Below are 12,820 nucleotides of genomic sequence, written 5' to 3' on the forward strand. Positions count from 1 at the left end.
GCCCAGGCTGGAGTGCAGTGGTGTGATCCTGGCTCACTATAACCTCCACCTCCCAGGTTCAAGCAATTCTCCTGCCTCAGCCTCCCAAGTAGCCGGGACTACAGGTGCCCACCTCTATGCTCAGCTAATTTTTTTGTTATTTTTAGTAGAGACAAGATTTCACTACATTGGCCAGGCTGGTCTGAAACTCCTGATCTCGAGATCCACCCGTCTCAGCCTCCCAAAGTGCTGGGATTACAGGTGTGAGCCACGACTCCCGGCCGATACTCTTCCCTTTCAGAATGTCACTCCAAGTCATATCCGGCCTTCTGCTCAACATTTAGAAAACTTGAGGGTAGAGCTGAGAGGGACTGCATTGGAGGGTAGGGGACAGAGCTTCTTTTAAGCTTGCTCAGGCCCAGTCTTTAGCTCTGAAACCTCTAGTAAAAATCTGTGAATTTAAGAGACCAAAAAAAGACATCTCTGGAGTGCTGGGAGTGGTAACACATCCAGGAGCTCTTGGAAGGCTAAGCTGTGTACCCCTCTTTGGGGAGAATCAGGGAGAAAGCTCCTCCCCACAAAATATGCAAAAAGCAGGTGGCTTCTTTACTCCAGGTCTTCCTCAGAGATGAAGAACACTGGGATTGGGGAGGTCAAGAGGAGAGACTCCCCACACCCTCCACAGTCAGCCCGCAAAGCATTACCCATGCAGGGGTGATAGCAGCTGCAGCTGCTAAGGACCACGGAAGTCCAGGTCAGAAGCAAGGAGAAGGAAAAACAAGGGGGAAAAATAGTAGAGCTGGGGAATTGGTTAGCAAAGACCCCAAAGGAGGGAGGAGGTCTCAGGAAGCACTGGGTCAGGAGAGCACTCCAAACTAAGACACTGCTGCCCATTTGTATCTATCGCAGATTATTTAATAAAGAGCTGCCAAAGTGACTGCAATTTCATTGCTAATGTACTGATGCCTCACAGTTCTGCATCTTAACCTCATTGCTGGGGCTCCAGAGGCCCCCTACCCACCCCGCCTCCCAGCCCAACGTCCCCCTGCAGCCACTGGGGCGGAGCGTCTCATTTTGCTAGAATGTCATCCATTTATCAAAGGACAAGATTAGCCCCCTCCTCCACATTCAGCAGGCAGAGCCTTCTTTCTAATTTTAACTTGGCAACAGCTTAGGTTATTAACCTACTGAAATATCCTCCAGGGTCTCCCTCTCACACCACGCTGCTTCCCCCCATGTTTTCCCAGCATTCACTCCCTGACTCTTTCTCTCTAGGGCTGTGGTACTTAAACTTTTTCCATCTTTAGGTATATGGATATGGATAAAAGATATCTCTCTCCTCACTCGTGTCTGATGCTAGAGGGGGATGTCATTAATAGTATTAATGTTGAGCTGAGCTGAGTGGATGCTCTCCAGGACAAGGGGGAAGGCTGTGATGCCATTTTTGACAAGAGGTCGGGAGGCAAGCAGATGAGGTGAAAGGAGCTTTGAACTAGGATCAGGAGACCTGGGTTCAGGACCTGACTCTGTCACTCACTAAACTTTTGACCTTGGGCAAGTCAACTTCTCTTCTCTGGGCCTCCGTTTCCCTATGTCTGAAATAAGAGGCAAGGATAAGAACCAAGGTTTCAAGGACTTAGGACCCCCAGGGGTCAGGTGGATTACTCAGATTGGCCAGTGTAAGACAATAGGGAGTGGTAAGGAAATGGGACTTAACGTTTCCAAACTAAAAGCAATCAAATTTTTAAAATTAAGATATCACCAAACAAAATAGATCTGCTGGAGAAATGAGACATGATCACCAGTTTGTAGCCTCTGGAAAGCCCTCTGAGGTCTCTTTTTATTGTAACTTTCTACAATATAATCATTTATGTGAACAGGGCCCATCTTAAAAGTACTTTAAGTAGATACGGTGTGAATTCAGGACATAGGTCTCTTGTCCACCCCACCCCCAGCCCCTAACATATGCCTGATTTACTATCTGAAATGTCTTTAAAAGGTGTGGTGGTGTTCAAATATGTCCAGGAATTATTCAGTACTCCTTTGTTCAAAACAAAAGACCTGATTCCCCTCCCCTTGAGTGTAGGTTGGACTTAGTGATGTGCCTTTAACAGTTAAATTATGTTGGAAGTGATAGTATGTGACATGTAAGACCAAGCCATAAAAGGCATTGTGGCTGCTACCACTGTGACCACCTCTTCCTCCTCTTATTCTTCTCCTCCCCCTCCTCCTCCTCCTCCCTCCTCCTCCTCCTCTTCCTCCTCCTCCTCCTCCTCTCTTTTGCTTGCTCACTCCCAGAAACCAGCTACCTTAAGGTGAGAACTGAAAAGTAGCCCTATGGAAAGGCCCACGTGGGAGGAACTGAGGCCTCCTGCCAACACGCATTGTGACGGAGCCATCTTGGAAATGGAACCTCCAGCCTCCACCAAGTCTATAGCCCTAGCCAACATCTTGCCTGCAACCTAGTGAGAAACTCTCAACCAGAATGACCCACTTTTGAGTCACTTTCAAATTCCTAACCCACTGAAACTGTGATATAATGACTGTTTCGCTTAAGCTGCTACATTTGTGAGTAATTTGTTACAAAGCAATAGATAATAAATACATTAAGAAACAAACTTCCCGTTCCACAATAATACATAAGACTTAAATCCACATACCCCAGGGAAGAAAAAAGATCTCAAGTGGGCACCAAAAGTTAGGAGAGACTGGGAAGGAGGGGGTTGTTACATGGGCTGAGGATAAGCTTTGCTGGCTTTGTAATTTGCAACAAACCAACACTGAAATTATAATAAGTAAATTAATTGTTAGAAACTAGGTACTGAGCTATATTTAAAATCATAACTCAGCTCCACCTAACTGAGCCTTTCTGCTGGTCACCTTAATTCAGATGGTCCAATGTCACCTCAGCCTTAATCCATCCCATTCTCAGCCCAGCTTTTCCCCCATAAGTCTCCATGCCTCAGAGGATGGCACCCCATCCACCTAGGGCATACACAACCTCAGTCTCCAACTTCAACAAGAACTGCAGATTTCAACTCTTTTTTTTTTTTAGATGGTGTGTTGCTCTGACACCCAGAGTGCAATGGTGCGATCTGGCTCACTGCAACCTCCGCCTCCCAGGTTCAAGTGATTCTCCTGTCTCACCCTCCTAAGTAGCTGGGATTAAAGATGCATGCTGCCATGCCCAGCTGATGTTTTTTGTATTTTAGTAGAGACAGAGTTTCACTGTGTTGCCCAGGCTGGTCTTGAACTCTTGAGCTCAGGCAATCCACCTGCCTCGGCCTCCCAAAGTGCTAGGATTACAGGCATGAACCACTGTGCTCAGCCCACCTCAAATATTTCACCAGTTCAATAGTAGCAAAGAAAACAGAGAGACATGTAGCTCTCTAAATTTTCAAGAGTACTTCTATTTTTTCTTTTTGAGACAGGGTCTTACTCTGTCACCCAGGCAGTAGTGCAGTACCATGGCCCAGTGCAACCTTGACCTCCCAGGCCCAAGCAACCCTCCTACCTCAGCCCCCCCAAGTACCTGGGACCACAGGCACATGCCACCACACCTGGCTAATTCTGTTTATTTTTCGTAGAGATGGGGTCTCGCTATATTGCCCAGGCTGGTCTGGAACTCCTAGGCTCAAATGATCCTCCCACCTTGGCCTCCCAAAGTGCTGGGATTACAAGCATGAGCCACCACACCTTGCCGAGAGTACTTTCATTTCTTCAAGGACACGCATACCTGTCTTTCCACATCCTCTGGCTAGCAATTGTTGAATAAGAAGCTACCATAAAACTTAGTAACTTAAAACAACAGCAGTCATCTGTTTTGCTCATGACCCTGCAATTTAGGTAAGGTTCAACAAGAACAACTCCTCTCTGTTTCACCATATCTGGGGTTTCAGCTGGAATGTTTCATATGGCTGGATATTGGGAAGCCATGGCATATTAAGGTGGCTTGTACCAGCCAACAATTGCAACAGCCAATTGTTAACACTCAGAAATTTTTACAAGCCAGTTGTTATACTATTGGTAGCTTTAAATTGGCCCTGGTAAAACTAGTTCACTCAGAAATCAACAAACACTATAAATCAGGGCACTTTTCATTCAGAGAGTAGGTTTACCAGCACACCATTCTTGGCCAGGCAACTGTCTCTCACTCTTTCCATCACATGGCTAACTTGGGCTTCCTTACAACATGGCAGTCTCAGGGTAGTTAGGCTTCTTACAGGTGGCTGTCATTTTCCCAGAGCAAGTGTCCCAAAGAATCTAATCAGAAGCTACTTGGCTTATTACCTAGTCCCAAACATCCCAGAACGTCACTTCTCTCACATTCTATTGGCTAAGCAAATCACTAAAACCAACCCAAATTTTTAAAAAATGATTAGACTTCACCTTTCAGTGGGATGAGGGGCAGAGACTATGTAGCCATCTTTAATTGATGTGTCCATAGAATGGGACAAGAGTCTAGGGTCTAGCAGAAGTCTACTGGTCTAGAAATCAGAAGACCCAAGTCATAGCCCTCCTCTACTTCTTACTAGATGTGTGCCTTCAGCACGGCATTTAACTTACTTAAATGTCCTTTTCTTCGTGTGTTAACAACAACAAAAACGGTAAAAGGAAGAAAAGAGAGGAGTGCCAATAACATTCATTTTGCCTATTTCTCAGGCTTATCATTTGGAGCAAGTAAGATCATTTTAATGTACCTAGATGTAATTTAGCACCATATAGAGTCAAGGCTGTGCTGTAATTGTTTTTCATATATGTGCTGTAATTACATTGACCATATAATTCATTATTCAAACCAGGACACTTTGTGGTGTAAAATGGGATGCTATTGATAATTATATAACGGGTATAATCAGGACTGAACCCAGCCAACCAGCTTGCATGGTCACCACCTGTAATAAATATGCCAGTTTTCAGAAAAGAAACTGAGTGATGTGAACTGGGTCAAGTTTCCCAATGGTGAGCATCTAGTGGGGAAAAAATAAACAAACATTCCAGGAAGAATTTAGCAAGTCTGAGATCTAGCTGAAAATTTCCAATGAAATAAGATAGACTACAAATAGATATATAAAGTAAAAATGAAAAACGATCTCCTTTTTTGTCTAATTCAAATCATTTCTTCATTCTCAATGTCACATGGCTAACTTGGGCTTCCTTACAACATGGCAGTGATTCTCCTGTCTCAGCCTCCCAAGTAGCCAGGATTACAGGCGCATGCTTCCCCATTCAACTCCCAACTGGTGTGCTTGCCTCTCCTCTGACCTCCATCCAGTCATTTCTCCATTGTGCTCCCCTCCCCCAGAGAATTCTTTCAAGAATGCATAATGTCTTGGATCATTCCCTAGCATAAACCTCTTTCATGGCCCTTCATTACTTGCAGAAGATACCATCGGCCCTAAGCATGGTACAAGCACATTATGGTCTGGCCCTCCTTCTGCCTTTCCCCAGCCTTCTCTCCTGCCCACTCTGATCTCACACTTTATTTATATTCTAGAAATTCCAAACACTTGTATCTCCTGGTGTGTGGTGCCAGGGTTTTGTGTGGTGACACCTTGCTCTGAACTATTGTCTCAGCCTGGAATGTTCTTCCCCATTGCCTTTGCCTCTCGAACTCTTCCTCATGATTGTGGTCACCACTCAGGAGTCATCCCTCAAGGCAGCCTTTCTAGACATCCCCAGCCAGAGACAATGCTCCCCGATGCCCACCCAGCTCATCCTGAGTACTGGAATGGTGAAGGTCACAGATTTGAGGCACAAAATGCCTAGGTTCAGATCCCAGTTGATCCTGGGCAAGTTGCTTAATCAAACCATACCTAAGTTTTCCCACCTGTGAAATGTATTAAATAGGATTCATCTCTTGAGGTTGTAATGAAGATTAATGGTGTTAACATAAGCATAATACAAATATAATGTGATGCGGTGCCTGGCACACAGACTATTCCTTATAAGCAGTAGTTGTCACCCTGAGACGTGGTGCGTATGTGGATCTTGCAAGGGCAAAGGCTGGATCTAATTCACATGGGTATCCCTGGAGGCTCCTAATAAGTGTTGGTTGAAATGAACTGAGTTTAGGAGCTCTTAGGCACCTTCAGGGAGACCCTCTGCTCCCCTATTACATGAGGGGACTAATGTAATAAGGAGGCATTGAAACTTTGGTTTCAGCTGCTGATGGGGTGACTTTGCCATGAGGAACATGGCCTACCCATTGTACAAGCCATGTTCTTCATCCTTCGAAATCCCCAGGGAAACTCGCCTCGCTGGTTCTGCCTGCTCTTGGTGTTTCTCTCAGTCTGTTTCTCCCACTCCCTGCCTTAATCCCCAGGTGGCAGCTTTCCTAGAGGAGGGCAGCTTCTGACACCCAAACTCCAGAATCACACACGTGCCTAACCACATGAGGAGATCCAAAAAATAAATAAAGAATAAATACAGCACCTTGTATTTGTTTTCTCTCTCTGAGTCTGGGAGTTAGAGATTTTCCCTCAAATTTCAACTTCCCTTTCTCTGGCCTCACATTTCTAAATATACCCAAATGAGGATTTTATGAGCAAACCAAGTTATACATAAAACATTTTTACATTCCTAAACTGACAAAGTGATTTAACTGTGTAAAGGGCACTTAAAGTCTAAGTATTACACATACTTCAAAATTTCCTTAAATTTCCACTTTAAAAAAAAAAAAAAAAAAAGATTTTGAAGAGCTCCAGAATTCCCAGACATTTTCCTACTCCAGCCTGACTCTCAAGTGGCAATGTGTGTCCATGCAGCAGCCTGTTCCATGAAGAGCACTTTTGAGCTGAGGCTAGGGCCTGACCGAGTCTTTTGTGTCCAAGCACAAGCCCTTCCACAACCATCACTGCCTCCCACACCACACTGACATTCCCAAGGAGAAGACGCCATAAACAGCAGGAGTTGTCTCTGCAGAGCAAAGCTCCCAGGAGGCCACACATCTGGGCAGCTGCCGAGAGCTCCAGTTCCTCCAGCCCTTCTTCGTTTTAGGAACTTCAACATCCCTTTTTCCCCAGATCTCTTAGCAAATGTCTAACTGCATTCTGGGAAGATGGCACCCACTAAAGTGCTTCGCTGGGTGAAGGAAGCACAGGAGAGAAGCCAGTTGCTCTACCAACGCCCTAGCATAACAGCTGTTAAATCTACAGGGGTGCATCAAGCACAAGACAGGGTGTCGTGCTGGTCTTTGTCTCAGGAACATATAACAGGAAAGGATCAGAACTACATCAGCAGGAATTTGGGCTTAAAGTTTCTGATAATTAGTCGGCATCTTAGTCTATTCTGGCTGCTATAACAAAATACTTTAGACTGGGTAATTTATAAACAAAAAATGTATTGCTCACAGTTCTGGAAGTTGGAAAGTCTAAGATCAAGGCACCAACAAATAATGTGTCTTGGGGGCTTGTTCTCTGCTCCAAGATGCTGCCTTCTGGCTGCATCCTCACGTGGCTGAATGAGTGGGAGGGGCAGGCAGGCTCCAACAAGTCCCTTTATAAGGGCACTAATCTCATTTAGGAGAGCCCCACCCTCATGACCCTAATCACCTCCACAAGGCCCCAGTTGTGGATTATATTCCAACATACGATATTTTGGGGGCACACCCACATTCAAACCATAGCACTAGCTAAAATGAGGACCAAGAGCTTAGGGACAGAGGTTTATGGAGTGGGCACCTGCTGCAGTCTTGGCAGGAAAGAGGCAGCATGACCTGGAGACGCAGAGCCCTGGAGCCCCTCAGTCCTGGTTTGAATTCCAGCTCTCCTAGTTGCCAGCTGCGTCCTTGGGTAAGATAGCTACCCTTTCTAAGCCTTGGCATCCTCATCTATAAAATGAGATGATGGTAACAATAGTGCCCATGCCATGGTCTTTCTATGAGGATTAAATATAAAAGGACTCAATATAGAGCTTAACACAAGCAGCTGCTCAGTAAGGGCTACAATTGTTATTGTTATTCCTAAGGTTTGGAATTCCCCTGGACTCATAAGAAGACCAATTTCTAAACCAGCACCTGGCTCTCCACCACATGACCTCGTCTTCACCATGGCGTTAGGTGTCCAGTTCACGCCACCTGAGAAACGCCTCAAAGAACTCCTGCAGACCCTCCAGCTGGCCACTGCCAGCCGTGCCTGGGACCCCAAATCTCACCAGTTACCTGTGTCCACCCTGTCTCCTTGCCCCATCCTGCCCCAGTTTAGAGAGTGAGAATGCTGGCTGGGACCCCAAAGACCTATCTGCAACTCCCCAACTCCAAGAAAGGGGGGCTCCAGCAAGGCAGGGCTGTAATGAGATGGAAGATTTGGGCTAATCCGAAGCTAAATGAGGGCCTAATTCCTGCTGTAAAAAATCTGTCAGCTGCTAGTTAACAGTTCCTCTGGCCCTGGGCTTGGGGGTGGGGGTAGGGTTTGCAGGAGCAGTTGGGCTTGTACCTAGGGTGTTGTTTTTCTCCCTTTTCCTTGTTTTTTTTCGCTTTTGGAATGTGAATATAAACTTTATGGAGGGGCCTGGTCTCTGTTCACACCGGGTGCTAATAACCCACAGCTGAAAGCAGAGGCTCAGAGGAAACCCGGGAGGTGCAGGGCTCAGAGGGCTACAGGAACCGGAGGGGCGGGCACGCCACTGGAGGAGGGGACCGGGACGATATTTAATATTGAATTTGCTGGGTTTTTTTTTTTTTTAATGTGGAAACTTTTAGACACAAACTGGCCCCTGTGTTTAAGTCATTAAAACATCTTTAAGCATTTTCTGGTTTGAGTTTGCTTCGCCGCCGTCCTGGTTCCTGGAATGTATTTTATTTTTCTTTCAAGTCAGTGAAAGTAGAAGGAGAAGGAGGTTGGGGGTAGGGGGCTGGTATGGGGAAAAAGGGCATTTCCAACAGATTTTTCTTTTTCTTGTTCCTGGGGTGGGAAAGAGGGCGGAGAAGGAGAGAACAGGGCTCCCTGTGTCTGATCTGTAATCCCCAGGAATCCCGCTCGGCCTTTTAGGGCCCATGCACTTGCTGACGCGACACACATTCGCCGTCTGTGTCGGGGGCGTCTCCCGCCCTCTAGGCCGAGCAGGGAATCGTTACGAACTGGGTTGAAGCCGTCCTAGCCTTAGGGGCGGGCGAGGAGCGGCGCTGGGACAGGGCGCACCAACAGAGAGTAGCAGGGCGCGGCGCGGCGGGAAACAGGGCCGGGCGTCTGCTGTCCAGCCGCCCAACTAAGGGGCCCTGGCCTCCTCTCTGCCAGAGCTCACAGCGACGCCCTCGCGGAGGAATCTTACGCACTTCCGCTTGGGACCCAGCCCCAGTGTCTGTCTAGGCCGCCTTGGCCGGGCGCCACACGTGGCAAGGACCGTGCGTAATGCAGCTGCTCCAGGGCGACTGGGAGGGAACGCGCACGTGGCGACCAGGGCCTGAGGGTACTCCTGCAACGCCTCTGCCGTGAGCGCTTCGCGCCCGCTTCCTTGACCTCAGGAGGAAGCCCTCATAAACCACCACCACCAGCAGCAGCAGCAGCAGCAGCCCTGGCGTCTTAAAGAAGGAGGCCTAAAATCCGGATTCCTGGGCCGCGAAGTCTGCGCCTAGACTCAGAAAACTCGCGGCCAGAGATTGGAGCCGGATATTCGCGCAGAAACTGTGCTTTCTTCTCGGTGCAGACGCCCAGGCCAGAAGTGGGGCTGAGACTTAAATAGGATCCCCAGGCCACCGCTCAAAAGTGGGGCAGTTACGCCGGTACTGCTCTGACTGGGCCAGAGGATTGGCATCTCCAGGATGGAGCCCTACCCGGCCCGCAGTAGGTGCCAAGTGCCGAGCTGGAGTTATCCCATCAGTGGCGCTGAACTTTAGGACCCCAGAGAATCCCAGCCCCAGTTACAGCTCCCCTGGGAATTCCCACCCCTGCTGAGTCTGTTTTTTCGTTTGAATAATGGGGAGGCCTGAACACCTTTTGGGGGAAGGAGGGAGGAATGAGCAGTTTTCCAAAAAGGGTTCTTTTTCACAAGCTTGGAAAATAGGATGGAGGTGCCTCTAAGAGATGAGGATTTGGCGGGCGATCTAGAGTGGGTAATGGGAAGCTCAAGGTACGCGCGCGCGCGCACACACACACACACACACACACACACACGAGTTACTTTAGGGAAACTCTTCATCTAGGAGAGCCTCTTGTAAGGGGATCCGTCTCCTCCTCCCTGCCAGGCTCAGAGACCACCAGCAAAGATGGCTAGTCTACCAGCTCGGGAGGGGACCCTCCTCACTGCAGCCTTCTGCGACTTTCAGGTTGGCCAGGGGGCACCAGCGTCAGGGGCTGTCTAGGAGCAAAGAGGAGGTGTGAGAGGCCACCAGTGAGGAGGTCTTACAGAGCCTAGGGCACGGCCACTTCAGAGCCTCCTGGCCCTGCTCCTGTCAGACACCCTGGGACTTGGGGTGGAGGTGGCGGGAGATTATGGTAAACCAAGGACTTGGCGGTTGCCTGAAAGCAAAGGACTTGAATCAGTTCCTGAGCTGGTTCCATTCCTCCTTCACCCACCCAGCAGGCTTTCAGGGTTCCTGGCATTATGCTAGCGGTAGAAGGACGAACTGAATCCTCCAGGAGTTTGCAGCCTTGGCAGGGGAGCTGGGCTGAAGTTCAATGTCAGCCTAGTGAAAGCAGGCTGCAGCCCTGGTTATCTCACTGCCTCAAGACCTTGGTTCCAATCCTGTCTATGCCGGACCTGGACTTACTTATGACCTTATCATGAGGTAGCTCGTGCTTTAGTGATTTTTGCCCTAATATTAGAAGGCCTTCCAGGAAAGGACGCCTCCAAGGGTCCCTGAGCTGTCCTGTGCCATGGCATGAACGTAGGCCGCGTCTGTCCTCACACTTCTACCGCTCAGGCCCGGTGTCTTGGAGGCCACCGCCGCCTCCAGCCGAGCACCTCTAGCTGATTGCATGACTGGCGCTCCTGCGCGCAGCAAACACGCATTGCTGAATTCTCAAAGAGAAGAAAGCGTCCAGGAGGGCCGTCTTTCATCTGGAGGGAGCTTTACACCTGGCAAGACCCCTCCAGGTGGCTTCTCACGCTACTGGGGTTGGAGGAGGAAGAGTGAGACCTCGTGTGTGCTGGGCGGATGAAGTGAACCTGAGCTTCCCTGCCGCAGTGCGCCGTGGGTTCCCCGAGTGGGCCCTGGGGACAGGCTGGGCGCCTTCCGCAGACCCACGGAGCCTGGCCCGCTGCGCATTCTCGGCCCGCCCGGGAAGGGCCTTCTCAACAGTCCTCGTGCGCCCTTCGCTGCAGATTCCATGAACTCTGGAGGCGCAAACGACTCTGCCTTTGGGACGCAGTTCTATCCTGCAAACAAGCAGGCCTTGGCAGTAATTTGGCTCTGAAAATTGGTGCCACAGGAACAGCTGAGAGCTGGCAAGGCCAGCGCCCCCGCGGGTCAGCGTCTGTCAGTCCGCATTAAGATATGCAAAGCCGAGGCGCCCGCGCAGCCGCCGTCGCCTCTCGGCCTGGCGCGTAATTGGTGTCAACTGTTTGATTGCGATAATTGCTACTGTCTGGGGAGGTGGCTTCCAGGCCCCGGTGGGACAGAGCCCGCCACTCGCCCCCGAGGGTCTCCTAGACCCTGCGCTCTCCTGCCAACTGCTCGCCGAGACCCGCAGGCCTGGGACTCCGGTGGGACTCCCCACTCCTCCCTCCCTTTCCCTGTGAGCAAGGGTGGAGTGGGGAGGAGCTAGAGGGTCTATCCGCCCCCCACCCCCACCGCCTACACCAACACAAACTACATCTTCTTTTGGAAGGAAAAGGAACAGCAGGGTTTAGGCCTGCCTGTTTCACTCTGGCTCCCACATTTCTGATCCCATAATAGTCAAGATCGCAGTTACCTTCGTGGCCATTACCTTGGCTGGCCCTCACTAGAGCCTGTGGAATCAGTACTATCACCTCCTCCCTTAGAGATAGGAAACTGAGGGGCAGGGAGTTAGAGCATGAACCTGGTGAGAAGCGAGGCCAGGCAGGAAAGTTAAGCTCTCCCTAGAGCCCTACCCTCTTTCCCATCCCACGAAGAGGAGGCCTGGCAGCCGGCTGCATTTGGGATTTGTAGTGGATGCACTAATCACCCTGATTGTGGAGTGCTGGGGGCCATGGAGGCAGAGCCTTTTGGGGATAGCCACGTGATGACTCCTCTCCTGTCTTAAGGACATGGAAAAGGAAAGTGGGCATCTCATGACCAAGCTGGGCTTCTAAAGTGGGATTTCTCAAACTTGGCCCGCACACAGCTTTACAGTAGGGACTGTCCTGTACATTACAGGACGTTTAGCGGCATTCTTGGCCTCCACCCACTATATGCTGGTGGCACACCTGCCCACCTCTTCCCCAGTTGTCATAATCAAAAATGCCTCCAGAAATTGCCAAGTGTCCCTGGCAAGGAGGGAGACAAACTGCTCCCATTGAGAATGGCTAGTCCCAACTGGGTCCCTGTAGGATCCAGAGCCAGATGCCTCAAGTCTAATTCAAAGAAAAATTTCCATTATCAACTCATATGCTGGACACAAAAATAAGTAAGTCAGGGCCACTGCCTTCAAGAGAAAACAAATGGGCTTAGAGACAGGGTTTTAGATGCCACATCAGAAGTAGCACAGAATGTTAGGGGAGCCCTAAGCACACTGGGAGTAATCTAGGAGGGCTTCTCAGAGGAGGCAGTGCTTGAGCTAGAAGGATGACTAATACATGTCCTTTACATTTAGTAAGTAACAACAGCAATCATGACTAGAATGTATTGCTATTTGCCTCTGTTTTGTTTTCTTAACTTGCCTGGAATAGGAAGGGCTTGGAGTGAAAGTTTCTGGAATATGGGCTACAAATATGCAAACCC

The sequence above is a fragment of the Cebus imitator genome, unplaced genomic scaffold (genome assembly GCF_001604975.1).
Source record: "Cebus imitator isolate Cc_AM_T3 unplaced genomic scaffold, Cebus_imitator-1.0 Scaffold197, whole genome shotgun sequence".
Taxonomy (NCBI): domain Eukaryota; kingdom Metazoa; phylum Chordata; class Mammalia; order Primates; family Cebidae; genus Cebus; species Cebus imitator.